We start from the raw sequence: 12,737 nt of genomic DNA on the forward strand, positions 1-12,737 counted from the left end.
AGTATAATAAGATCTGATAAATATATTTAAATGTATAAAACTACTATATATAAGTTATATAATAAACATGTATAGATTTTGAAAGTCATTTTGGGTCAAGTTGACTTTTGTTGACTTTTGCATGTCGGTCTCGAGCATTAGGATTGTGATACACTACGACTTGACCTAAATTGTTACACAGATATTGACCAACATATAAATATATATACTTAATATAGGTTCGTGAATCCGAGACAAACCCTGCACTTGTTCAGTGCCGTCATATACATAATTGCTACGAAATACAGTATTGTGAGTTTCATTTGCTCCCTTTTTAATTGCTTTTGCAATATATATTTTTGGGCTGAGAATACATGCGCTGTTTTATAAATGTTTTACGAAATAGACACAAGTACTAAAACTAATTCTACGTGGGTTTAAACCAGAAATATACCCTTAGCTTGGTAACATTAAACTACTTGTCTATGTACGGTAGGCGCGAATCCTAAAGATAGATCTATTGGGCCTGACAAACCCCATCCTGACTATGGGATGCTTTAGTACTTCGAGGTTATATTAAACACACCTTATCTGGTGTACTTCAGAGGGTAAAACATGAACGTTAAGGCTTGTTACCAGGTGCCTACAACTTATAGAATACTTTTATACACTTGCGAGTGTACGGATATTTATAGAAACTGAAATCTTGTGGTCTATTACTATTACGGAAATGATGAATTATGATAAACTAATGAACTCACCAACCTTTTGGTTGACACTTTAAAGCATGTTTATTCTCAGGTATTAAAGAAATCTTCCGCTGTGCATTAGCTCATTTTAAGGATATTACTTGGAGTCATTCAAGACATACTTTGAAAGACGTTGCATTCGAGTCGTTGAGTTCATCAAGATTAATATTAAGTCAATTATAGTTGGATGTAATATGAAATGGTATGCATGCTGTCAATTTTTAATGTAAAGAAAGTTTGTCTTTTAAAAACGAATGAAATGTTTGTAAAACGTATCATATAGAGGTCAAATACCTCGTGATGTAATCAACTATTGTGAATCGTTTATAATGTATATGAACGGGTCCTTTCAGTTGGTATCAGAGCGGTGGTCTTAGCGAACCAGGTCTTGCATTAGTGTGTCTAACTGATAGTTGTTAAGATGCATTAGTGCGCCTGGACTTCGACCGTGTCTGCATGTCAAAAGTTTTGCTTATCATTTTTAGTCGGAAATCATCTACTTACCATCCTTAGGAAATTATCTGCTTATCATTCTTAAGTCTAGACGCGTTTTCCTACATTTATTGCATAATAGTGTATAGACGAATTCTTATCTTAGCATATCTGTTACTGTGAACTTTGACTGACATCTTTCAAAGATTCCTCCGTAATTTATGGGATTTTGGTATTATATATACATATGTAAATTATGTATTGAAGAATACCAAATCTAAATTCTACAATCTATTTCATACCAAAAAATTCTTTCCCTGATCATAAAAGATGGATCCCTCAACCAGTTCGAGTTCCTCGGATTCCGACAGCTATGCCGATATGGATTTCCACATGAGCTCCGAAAGTAGTGTGACCGGAATGGATCAACCAATTAGCTATCATCTATTCTGGATGAATTGGGGATGGGTTCGTAATCTACTTAACCATTGGAGACAAGAAGAAGGCGATCCCTTTCATCCACCACATTTCCCTCTTGGCAATGAACCTGAAGCACTTACCGGCGAACCTGTCCGAAACACCATTTTCTCTCTCATTTCCAGAGTATCTCGGCATAATTGTATACTACACCAAATTCTAGATCTTATTTATCCGCTCGTCCGAACCGACAATCACCCCGGTGTAATAGAAGAAGTCAACGAGATTCGCGCTCGGGTAGTGGCTTTGGAGAATATGGTGCAAAGGTTACAAACACCAGCAGCAGCACCAGCAGCATAACCAGTACCACCATCAACAACATCAACAGTACCATTACCACCACCAACAACAACCGCATCGCAAACCTCAACTTCACAATCTATCCCACGAGCATCGACGTCATACGCCATGTATATACCAAGGAATACCACAACGATGAAGTATTGATTCATAACTTCATTGGAGAAACATTCTACGGCGATTATGTAATTTCTAAAGTTTAGAAATTATCTATCCTAGCCTTAACCATAAATCAAATGAGTTTAATTTAATATTAACTCATTAAATCAATATTACATCTGAAGAAATATACACATATATATTTCTATAAAGACTGTAATAAAATTATTTTGTACAAAATATTAATTGTGAAATTTTTTTTAACGGGTAGGTAATACCCGAGAGATATATAAATTCACAATTAATATGTTACATTCTTCGAATCTGATTCAGCAAATCATCCATTATACTCCCTACTTTCACAACAATATACATTCTTTTATAGAAATCAAAACAACCATACTCATTCAAAATCTAATTACATATTCTGATTTTGAAATCTCAGAATTCGATTCAAGATATAACCGAAATCATCACTCTTAGATTCCTACATCTTTCAAAACTATACTTTGACTTCAAAACTGTCCTAGAACCTCATTTCTATTCATGGAACTCACAAAAAATATTTGTATCATTCAAAATCTTAGAACATCATATGTATATTAACAATTACAATATGTGTTCAAACACTTCAAAATTCCTAAAGACATGCGAGATGATGATCCAACCACATATTACCCACTGTCATGCATCTGAAAAGCTCTCGAAACCAAAGTTATAGTTTAACACGTATCCGTGTCAGATCCTTTGATATTTATTACCAAATATAATTTTTCAATCTCTTTCCAAAAATACAGTTTTGTCACAGCTCCAGCAAATCACCTTCATTTGTTTATACGAATAAACCTTATTATAACAATTACCCCTTCATCATTGTTACCGGGGAACCTTTCATATCTCGCCACATTAGCAGTAAACTTATCAACAACTTCATTAACCTTCGACTTAAGCCTCTCCGAAAAGCCACTATACTTATTCATTAAAACCCCATCATGTACTCACCTACATCCTGTAACAATAATTGTCACACCAACTACTGGGAATTAGCAATCAGTATTTTGAATTTCGCGACAATTTTACGTCAAAAGTTATACATATAACGTCTATCTCCTAGACTTACATACTTCGAATGTGAATTTTCTGAAAAACATCCCAAATTATGAACTAGTTCTCCGAAATTGGAAAAATGTTGATGAAGCAGCAAAAACTGTAAACGACTTTAATAGTCAAAAGTTTGATGATAAAGAATAGTATGGTGGTAAAGCTGAGAAAAAGAGAAGGTTTGAAACTGGAAAACGGATTGAGCAGACCATGAAGGAGGCTGTGGACAAATCACAAAGACAAAACCTGCCTTCAAAGGATCCAAATGATTCAGTGTCTACTGAAATCGTTAGCAAACAACTTACTTCTTATTCTAAACCTTCACAGACAAATCTTCTTCATCATCCATATTATCGTATCTTTTATTATAATATCTTCGATATTCCTGAAGATATTTTCACAACTATTCTTATCCGAAATCTTTTATCTCTTCGCAATATCTGCGTTACAACATAAAAAGAAACTTTGTTAGTTTCTAAATTCTAAAAAAAAAAATTTGAATTTAAAATAGGAATGTTTTTGAAGTAGTGTTGGGAATTGAAGCATGAGTTAGTATAATATAATGACACTTGATCAACGTGATTATATTACAGTAAGTCATGCTGAGTTTCTAATGGAACGTGATGATTCACAGAACATACCGTCATCATGTACTGTTTACACGACTCTTACATTCTACCCAATTTCCAAACATATTAAGAACATATCATCTTGATAGCTCTATATTTTCGGATATTCTGGTAATTTGCCAAATCAAGATCGTGCCATTAAGATTTTCTTCTTGGAACATTAACTATGTTCATCCAAAAATTCATATATATGAATTCTGGACCATTATCCGCTTGACTTAAGGTCGGGAAGAGAAAACGAAAGCATGAAGCTCCGAAATATAATGGAGAATATAAAGCCCGATAACAATCCCAAAATTACAAACCGTGTATATCAATGCGTATAGCAATATAAAGACACGGGAGAATAAAAAACACAATAACCCCAAGGTAATGGTAGAAGAAAATAACTTCCTCCGGTGGTAGATGAAAAAGAAGAATGACAGATATAAAAGTTAAGAGTATATCAAGAATCAATACTGGATGAAGCATATTAACGAATGCTTTAAAGTATGAATTGGAGAGAAAGACTAGAAGGTGTGAGCTATGGAAATAAAGAAACGAAGGGGGTGGAATTATAGTAAAATATCAGACAGAGAAATCGAGACAGATTATAGCATTTAATCAAAGAAGATCCTGATTTCCTTAATCGTCGAAGAACCAAATCTTATTGCAAAGATTTTCTTTAAATCCCATGAATTCCGAAAATCAATCATAACTACGTCATCGGTTAAAACGAATATACGTTTACTCATTTCACTCTCTTGCGATAGCTTCACTTATACTCTTCGCGTAATCAAATTGTTTTATCTATATTACTCAATGATGATAAAACTCTATTTATCAACTCATATTCATCATGAAAACATTTTTATAGTTAGCCATGACGACCTCGATGAAATTTCGGGACGAAATTTCTTTAACGGGTAGGTACTGTGACGACCCGGAAATTTCCGACCAAATTTAAACTTAACCTTTATATGTTTCCGACACGATAAGCAGAATTTGTAATGTTGAATCTCAAAAAGTTTGGAACTACATTCATGTAATCAATTACCCTTTGACCGTGTTCGACGATTCACGAACAATTATGTGTATATAGATATGTATATATAATATATAATATTAACTGAAAACATTAACAAAGTATTAGATATATGATACTTTACATGAACATATTTGTTTCGATATATTTATCGACAGAATTAAGAGATAATATCAAATAATTGAATTATCAGATACATTATGATATGATTACGGGCCTATGTTATGAGGTCCACTGTGATTTAAGAAATCTATTCTTTTTGACAACTCAATACTTAACCAGTATGATAAAGATAACGATATTTTATTTTATTAAATATATAAAACGATTTAAATTAATATTATATATATATTTTTTTATACGCGTATTATACGTACATAGTTTTATACTTTTACTATACTTTAACTTTACCTTTACTTTACTTTTACTTTAATAATTCATACTTTAATAATTCACTTTAATAATTCATACTTTAATAATTCACTTTAATAATTCATACTTTAATAATTCACTTTAATAATTCATCCTTTAATAATTCACTTTAATAATTCATACTTTAATAATTCACTTTAATAATTCATACTTTAATAATTCACTTTAATAATTCAAAAATCTATTATAAATAGAATTCAATAGGTTTCATTATTTCATAGAAACTTGAAAATATATTTCTCTAAACTCTCTCAATCGAATTACATATATATATATATATATATTTACTTAGTATTATTTCAAGATATTATTAGTATACATAAAATACTACGACGGAGTTATATTCAGACGATTTCAAAATAAGTTTTCAAATGGGATAGAGCTAAGGAAATTATGGGTTATAGCTATGAAGGTTATGGGTATTGATCGAGGGTATTGCTCGTGAGGTCAACCTAATGTTTATCATTTTCGTTGCTCCTACGTACTTTCCTGCAATATTGAATCACAATATTGATACGTGAGCATTCATATCTTATCTTTTATATATTAATAGTGTATCCCTAACTAGTGCTCGAGTATATATGATTATGCATGTTTGTATGCTTAGTTTCGTCGTTAAATAGTTTATGATAAATCACGAATTTGATACATATGCTACTGAGATAAGTTATATGATATGCATGTCGTTGAAAAGCTGAAGAAAAAAATTAATAACTTTTCATTTAGAAATCATGTGGTTTCGATGAAAGGATTAAAAGATATGGTCAACTGAATTATCATTAATTTTAATATTATTATTAAAACGATTATTATAACTGTTATCAGTTGATGTTATTGCTAAAATTATCTTTATTACTAAAAATTAATATTTTTATTGAAACTATCATTTTATTATTTTTATCATTATCATTATTATCAATATTATTTTATCAAATAAATATGCGTACAAAGATATTTTTACCACACGTAATGTAATTACATTAATAATACATACCACTATATTTTTATGATATTAAGTGAATTTTATAAATTTTATTACTTGAGATATATAAAAGTATATTTTTATCATATATGAATTTTAATATAAATTTTTATTTATTAATAAATGACTTGTATTATTTAGTATAATAAGATCTGATAAATATATTTAAATGTATAAAACTACTATATATAAGTTATATAATAAACATGTATAGATTTTGAAAGTCATTTTGGGTCAAGTTGACTTTTGTTGACTTTTGCATGTCGGTCTCGAGCATTAGGATTGTGATACACTATGACTTGACCTAAATTGTTACACAGATATTGACCAACATATAAATATATATACTTAATATAGGTTCGTGAATCCGAGACAAACCCTGCACTTGTTCAGTGCCGTCATATACATAATTGCTACGAAATACAGTATTGTGAGTTTCATTTGCTCCCTTTTTAATTGCTTTTGCAATATATATTTTTGGGCTGAGAATACATGCGCTGTTTTATAAATGTTTTACGAAATAGACACAAGTACTAAAACTAATTCTACGTGGGTTTAAACCAGAAATATACCCTTAGCTTGGTAACATTAAACTACTTGTCTATGTACGGTAGGCGCGAATCCTAAAGATAGATCTATTGGGCCTGACAAACCCCATCCTGACTATGGGATGCTTTAGTACTTCGAGGTTATATTAAACACACCTTATCTGGTGTACTTCAGAGGGTAAAACATGAACGTTAAGGCTTGTTACCGGGTGCCTACAACTTATAGAATACTTTTATACACTTGCGAGTGTACGGATATTTATAGAAACTGAAATCTTGTGGTCTATTACTATTACGGAAATGATGGATTATGATAAACTAATGAACTCACCAACCTTTTGGTTGACACTTTAAAGCATGTTTATTCTCAGGTATTAAAGAAATCTTCCGCTGTGCATTAGCTCATTTTAAGGATATTACTTGGAGTCATTCAAGACATACTTTGAAAGACGTTGCATTCGAGTCGTTGAGTTCATCAAGATTAATATTAAGTCAATTATAGTTGGATGTAATATGAAATGGTATGCATGCTGTCAATTTTTGATGTAAAGAAAGTTTGTCTTTTAAAAACGAATGCAATGTTTGTAAAACGTATCATATAGAGGTCAAATACCTCGCGATGTAATCAACTATTGTGAATCGTTTATAATGTATATGAACGGGTCCTTTCAATAAGTCCTTCGTATTGCACACATAAAATCCTTATGGAAGAAGGTCATAAAACGTATGTGCAACGCCAACGAAGACTAAATCCTAATATGCAAGATGTAGTTAAGAAAGAGATTATTAAACTGCTAGATGCAGGTCTAATTTATCCAATTTCTGATAGTTCATGGGTAAGCCCAGTTCAATGCGTGCCTAAGAAGGGTGGCATGACTGTCATTACAAATGAGAAAAATGATCTTATTCCTACTAGGACTGTAACAGGATGGCGTGTATGTATTGATTATAGAAAATTAAATGACGCCACCAGAAAAGATCAATTTCCCTTACCTTTCATTGATCAAATGTTGGAAAGATTAGCCGGAAATAGTTACTATTGTTTTCTAGATGGATTTTTCGGATATTTTCAAATTCCAATAGCACCCGAGGACCAAGAGAAAACCACATTCACGTGCCCTTATGGTACTTTTGCTTACAAACGCATGCCATTTGGACTTTGCAACGCCCCTGCAACCTTTCAAAGGTGTATGATGGCGATTTTTCATGACATGATAGAAGAATGCATGGAAGTTTTCATGGATGACTTTTCAGTCTTCGGTGATACATTTGAATCATGTCTAGCTAATCTGGAACGAATGCTTATTAGATGCGAACAATCAAATCTAGTACTTAATTGGGAGAAATGCCATTTCATGGTTAAAGAAAGCATCGTTCTTGGTCATAAAATTTCAAAAGAAGGAATTGAAGTGGATAGAGCTAAAGTAGATGTAATTGCTAAACTTCCACATCCCACCAATGTTAGAGGAGTTAGGAGTTTTCTAGGGCATGCCGGTTTTTACCGACGTTTCATAAAAGATTTTTCTAAAATTGCCACTCCTATGAATAAACTCCTAGAAAAGGATGCTCCATTCATCTTTTCAGATGAGTGTATCAAATCTTTTAATATTCTTCAAGAGAAACTAACTAATGCACCGATCATGATAACACCAAATTGGAATCTACCATTTGAACTAATGTGTGATGCAAGTGATTTTGCAATGGGAGCCATTTTAGGACAAAGGATTGAAAAACGATTTCAACCTATATATTATGCTAGTAAGATGTTACAAGGAGCACAAACGAACTATACAACTACTGAAAAAGAAATCCTTGCTATTGTCTTTGCTTTTGACAAATTTCGATCATATCTCGTTCTAGCAAAAACGGTGGTCTATACCGACCATTCTGCTCTTAGATACCTATTTTCGAAACAAGATGCTAAACCAAGATTAATCCGTTGGATCTTACTCTTACAAGAGTTTGATATTGAAATCCGAGATAAAAGAGGAGCAGAAAATCTCGCCGCTGATCATCTTTCTCGTCTTGAAAATCCTGAGTTAGAAGTTCTAAATGAATCGGCCATACAAGACAACTTTCCTGATGAATATCTATTGAAGATAGATTATAAAGAAATTCCATGGTTTGCAGACTATGCAAACTACTTAGTTTGTGGATTCCTTGAAAAAGGATTATCGTACCAAAAACGAATGAAATTCTTCAGTTATATAAAACACTATTTTTGGGAAGATCCACATCTGTTTAAAAGTTATCCCGATGAAATAATACGCCGATGTGTATTTGGAGATGAAGCTAGTAAAATTTTAAACCATTGTCACACAGGACCAACAGGAGGGCATTATGGGCCTCAACTAACAGCAAGAAAAGTTTATGATGCTGGATTCTATTGGCCTACAATTTACAAAGACGCACACCTTCTTTGCAAATCCTGTGATGCTTGTCAAAGGGCCGGAAAAATAAGTCAACGTGATGAAATGCCACAAAATGTCATCCAAGTATGTGAAGTATTTGACATTTGGGGTATTGACTTTATGGGTCCATTTCCAAAATCTCATAATAATCTATATATACTCGTAGCCATTGATTATGTATCTAAATGGGTGGAAGCACAAGCTCTCCTAACTAACGATGCACGAGTTGTAGTCAATTTTTTAAAACGTCTTTTTGCAAGGTTTAGAACACCGAAAGCTTTAAAAAGTGATCGGGGTACTCATTTCTGTAATAATCAACTTGAGAAAGTTCTTAAAAGATATGGAGTAACTCATAAAATCTCCACCGCATATCATCCACAAACAAGTGGACAAGTTAAAAATACCAACCGAGCTTTAAAACGTATTCTAGAGAAAACCGTAGGATCAAATCCGAAGGAATGGTCCATTAAATTGGAGGATGCACTCTGGGCTTTTAGAACAGCCTACAAAACTCCAATTGGAACCACACCTTTTAGACTTATTTATGGAAAAGCATGTCATCTTCCAGTAGAAATTGAACACAAAGCATTTTGGGCTTTGAAGACATGTAATCTTGATTTACATGAAGTCGGACGTCTACGGTTAAGTCAACTAAACGAATTAAAAGAATTAAGACATGAAGCATACGATAATTCGTTAATCTATAAGGAAAGAACGAAGAAATGGCATGATAAAAGAATCAGAAGTTTAAAAGAATTTAAAGAAGGAGACAGAGTTCTTCTTTTCAATTCACGATTCAAGCTATTTCCTGGAAAATTGAAATCAAGATGGTCTGGACCATTCATAGTTAAAAGAGTTTTCCTATACGGAACGATAGAATTAATAAATTCAAATGGGATTGAATTTAAAGTTAATGGTCACAGAGTTAAACACTACATAGATAGTCCAATGAAATTCGACAATGAAGTTAATCACAATTTCGATACCAAAGCTAACTAAGTGTGGGGAGAATCAAGTCTTTAAAGGATAATATGTATTTCTGTTAGAGTTAGATTGTCTGTTTTCATGTAGTTCTCGAAAATGGGACCCGAATGGTCTTTCCCTAGCAGACCCTAAAGAACTAGTCTTCTCCCCCCATTCTGAATTTTTATTTTTTAGGTTTTTACAAAATGAAGACTGCCTGTGAACTAAACCATGGTCTAATGCTACACGCTTTGATCACTAAACATAATAATGACACACTACCAAGTGAAATAGTATCAGTAATCAGAGAAAGATTGGACGGAGTAAGAAATGAATCCAGATGCGAAGATAATAAGTTACAATTTGGTAAAGTGAAATCAAAATCCGCAGCGAAAAGAAGAGCACGACACCTTGAAAGATGTCACAAATGCGGAAAATGGTCACATGGAGGTAAATGTTCAAATAATCAAACCTATTCAAATACCGAATTTGTTACTTTATGCAGAGACGGACCGTTCATATGTTTAGAAGAAAAGACACTGAATGCTCGAGGTTACGCATATGTAGCTATGGAAAACCAATTAAACCGACTATCTTATGAATGGGATAGATCATATAACTAAGAATACTATCTCACAGGTAAGATTGTACAGTTTTTATTTTTATTTTTTTTTTATTTTTAACCTTTTGATAATAAACGCTAATTTGTTCGCTATAAAGTATTAAATTGGTATTAAATAAAATTAGGTTTGGCGACCGAAATTATTGATATCATTCAAAAATTTATTACATCACTGCGAAATTTAACGTTTATTCTTAAGGTATAAATATCTTTAATCAATCAACACAAAATATTTCAAAAATTCGTCATGAGTTAAATTAGGTCATGGAACCGAAATTACTTTATCGAAAAGAGGGGCGTATATTTTTGATAATATTTGATTGATTAAAGTGGGATAAAAAGCCAAAAAGATTTTTAATTTTATTTTTACCATATTTTTTTTAAAATTAATATATAAATCTTAAATTAATATTGTAAACTTTGTAAAAACAATATATTTAAAATTGTAAATATTTGAAAAATATAATATAAGTTTGGTGTGATTTTATAATATGAATTTTTAAATTAAGTTTGGTGTGAATTTTTAATTTTTAAAAATAAGAATTTTTAATTTTATGCATTTCAAATTTTAAGTTTTGTGTGAATTTTTAATATTAATTTTGAATTTTATGTATTTTTATTTTAAGTTTGGTGTGAATTTAAAAACAAAAATTTACTTTATCTCATTAAGTTAAAAATATGATTTTTTAAAAATTCGTCTTAAGTTGAAGACTAGGTCTTTGAACCGAAATTGCTTTACCCGAGGGAGGGACGAGAACTTTTATTATCATTATTTTTAATCTTATTGAATTAAAGTATGCCAAAAACAAAAAAAACAAAAAACCCAAAAATCTTTACTTTTAAAAACCACACTTTGATTTGACAAATTTTAAAATTTTGTCGAGGGACAGACTAGGACAACGATCCGAAACGCCCTCGCTCCTAAATGAAAACAAAATTTTTAAAATTTAATTAATTATAAGTTTTATAAAGTATAAGGTTTTATAAAAAAAAAAACATGAAATTACTGTAGCCGGCACCCCATGCGATCGCATGGGGTTTGCACTTGAAACCCATGCGATCGCATGGGGACCAAATGCAGGCCTGATACATACAGCAGCCTGTTCTGTTTCTTCTCCACAAAACACACACATTCACGAAACTCACCCAAAAATTCACCAATTTTCGCCATTTTTCCAACGTAATTCATCAAATTTCTTGCTCTAATCATGCCTAAATTCTTATTCTTCAGCAAATTGGTAAAAATTACACCCCTAAACTCTATAAATTCCTAGTTTTTGTGACAATTACCAATTTTTTACCTAATTCAATTTTGTTAATTTCTAGTGTAATTATTGTTAAATTGTTAGTATTTTATGCATGTATAACCTAGATTGATGCTATTTAACATGATTTGAAGCCAAAAACTTCAAAAATTTTAGAAATCTAGGGTTTGTGTTCTTGAGCAATTTGGGGCTTTTTGATATAAACAGGTTATGGCCGATTTTTGTCATGAATTATTGCTAAATTGAGTAGTGTAACATGTTTAGATAGTTAAATGATCCAAACATTGATCCTAAACATGATTTTTGGAGTTTAAAGTGGACTTTTTAAGTTCAAAATTCATGAACTTGATTAATTTGATATATTTGCCATTTGAGACTTGTTTAATTATTAGTAATGAATATTTTGACATGTTATTTAAGTTAAATGCTTATGAATTTTGTATACATTTTCATATGTGCTTATTTGAAAAGTGTAGAATTGTGAAAAATTGTGAAAATGTGTATAAGTTTAATTTTGATTTAACATGTTATAGTGATTGTTTTAAGTTGTTATTTTGCTAACACTAATGCATATTTGGATGCACAAATTTTGTGTTTAATGTGTTTTGCAGAAAGCCGATACTGGAGGTTCAGGAGCATCATCATCTAGACGACCAGCACCAGCACCAGAACCAGAACCAGAAATGCAACACGAACAAGAACCACAACAGGAACAACAACAGCC

The sequence above is a fragment of the Rutidosis leptorrhynchoides genome, chromosome 4 (assembly GCF_046630445.1).
Source record: "Rutidosis leptorrhynchoides isolate AG116_Rl617_1_P2 chromosome 4, CSIRO_AGI_Rlap_v1, whole genome shotgun sequence".
Classification (NCBI taxonomy): Eukaryota; Viridiplantae; Streptophyta; class Magnoliopsida; order Asterales; family Asteraceae; genus Rutidosis; species Rutidosis leptorrhynchoides.